Source organism: Penaeus vannamei, chromosome 39 (assembly GCF_042767895.1).
Source record: "Penaeus vannamei isolate JL-2024 chromosome 39, ASM4276789v1, whole genome shotgun sequence".
NCBI classification, from domain to species: Eukaryota; Metazoa; Arthropoda; class Malacostraca; order Decapoda; family Penaeidae; genus Penaeus; species Penaeus vannamei.
In genome coordinates this window covers 4,000,470-4,002,969 of record NC_091587.1, presented here as the reverse complement: position 1 = coordinate 4,002,969, position 2,500 = coordinate 4,000,470, and the positions used below count along the sequence as shown (strand labels likewise).

Genomic DNA, 2,500 nt, shown 5'->3' with positions numbered 1-2,500 from the left:
GCCCCAATAACTCTACGATGTCCAATGTCCAAATTTAAGTCAGACAGGAGAAATTTAATAGAATTAAAAAAACGATCAAGCAGTCTTAAGTGTGAGTCTGCAGCAGATAACCACACAGAAGAACAATACTCAAAATGAGGCAGAATAAAAGAAAAAAAAAAAAAACACCTACGTGTGATGTCATCTTCATAAATTTTCTTGCACTTGCGAATGATGCCTAACTTCGATGGAATTGCCCGGGCCATATTCCTAATATGCAATTCATATGTAAGCTTTGAATCAAAGGTTACACCTAAGAGCTTCAAGTTATCCACCGAAGTGATTAAGACTCCATTAATCAGCAGACGTGGATGCTGAGGCAACTGCGTTCGAGACCGACTCATAATCATTTCTTTAGACAGTAGGATTTAATTTCCTGCCCCACTGAGAGCACCACGATTGAATCATCATCAGGTCTACAGTGAGACTGTCAGCTACTATTTGCCAAGTTGCCGGAGAAGGAATATCAGCACAGAGAGAAGTATCATCAGCATATGATAACATTTTATTAGTAATGCCAGACCACATATCGGTTGTGTACAAGATAAAGAGCAAAGGGCCAAGAACACTACCCTGAGGAACCCCAGAAGATACATGAGAATACGAGCTAAAACTACCATCAACATGAACACGCTGCTGCCTACCAGTTAAAAATTCAGTTAAAATACTTAAAACTTTACCACCTACACTAAAAGACTGCAACTTAAAAATTAAACTCTTGTGATTAACAGTGTTAAAAGCTGCACTAAAATCAAGCGAGACAAGTCTTGACTCGTGACCCTTATCTAAAGCAGACACACACATAAATGCTTGTGTCTCTATGTGTTTTTCCGTGTGTGTGTGTGTGTGTGTGTGTGTGTGTGTGTGTGTGTGTGTGTGTGTGTGTGTGTGTGTGTGTGTGTGTGTGTGTGTGAGTGTGTGAGTGTGTGTGTGTGAGTGTGATGGTGTGTATGTGTATATGCGTGTGTGTGTTGTGTGTGTGTTGTGTGTGCTGTGTGTGTGCTGTGTGTGTGCTGTGTGTGTGTGTGTGTGTGCTGTGTGTGTTCTGTGTGTGTTCTGTGTGTGTTCTGTGTGTGTGTGTGTGTGTGTGTGTGTGTGTGTGTGTGTGTGTGTGTGTGTGTGTGTGTGTCTGCATACATACATACATATATACAGACATATATATATATATATATATATATATATATATATATATATATATATATATATATATGTATGTATGTGTGTGTGTGCGTAAACATGATGTACATTCAGTATGTGTATATGGTATGGGGTACACATATGAGTATCACTGATGAGAAAAAGGATGAAAATTTAAGAAAATTAGTGAAGATAATAAATTAGAAGCTGAAGCCCTACACCTTTCTCACAAACCCGAAAAAATAACTTGGGAATCGCTTGGTGCCTGAGGATGGAGGAAAATGTAATATACACTAGAGTTATCCTAGACAGTATTAGCTGTATAATTATGTGATAATAGTATATGGTATATTGTTGCCTTCCGCCAGGTGAAATATGTGTGAGATAGGTAGGCACACAAAGGGAGGGAGAGATAAAGAAATGAATCACTGATAATTATATGGTAAGATAAGGAAATAGACTGAGAAATGTATAGATAGACAGATAGATTACTAAGTACACTAGTATATAACTTCTCAATTATTCTCAAGCATCGGTGGTTCAGTGGTAGAATTCTCGCCTGCCACGCGGGAGGCCCGGGTTCGATTCCCGGCCGATGCACACTTTTGGAGCCTCGAAAAATTTCGTCACTATATCACTTAAAAGTTCATTCAGTAATCAACAAGAGTACTCGAATATGTGCGTACTGGCAGCTGTAAACTAATAGATAAATAAACATGCACATGCACACATGCGCTCTCCTAACCAATCAACTGGATATTATTAGTAATTAATTTCGGAAACGACAGGCCATATCAATTTAATCAATATCCCTTATCATAATATCATTTGCAATTACGACAAAAGGGAAAAAAACAACTAAAAAACGATTTCAGAAACCGAAATGACAAATACCAGACCGCATTGCACACACATGGGGGAAAAAAGAAAAGAAAAAAGAAAGAATGAAAAAGGGAGAAAGAAACTGAAAGAAGGAAGAGAAGTGTCAGCGATAAGACAGAAGATGAAATACAAACATAATTTCACAAACTATCAGTAAGGCGATACTAAACGAACGCCACACTGACCTCGTATTGAAAACGAGGTTCCGGATGACCCAGGCGAGGTCACAGCCACAGGCCAAGGGTTATCTGACGGTAACCGTTGTTTTTATTCATATTGTAATATTTTTCCTTGTATAATATCATCAGGATTTAGATGCACTTTGTGATGTCCTTTTGGGTGAAAATAATTCAAATAAATGTATTTCATTTCTTTCTTTTCTTTCTAAAGACATTTTGCGGGACCAAATTTTGTGATTTTGAGTCAAATACACGCTGTC

General features: G+C 38.1%; 1 non-coding gene across 1 annotated transcript; it reads left to right on the top strand.

Moving 5' to 3' along the window:
- The first annotated feature begins 1,708 nt into the window (after positions 1-1,708).
- TRNAG-GCC (transfer RNA glycine (anticodon GCC)) lies at positions 1,709-1,779 on the top strand. Its single transcript has one exon. It is a non-coding gene; the product is annotated as a tRNA-Gly (tRNA).
- Positions 1,780-2,500: the final 721 nt, after the last annotated feature.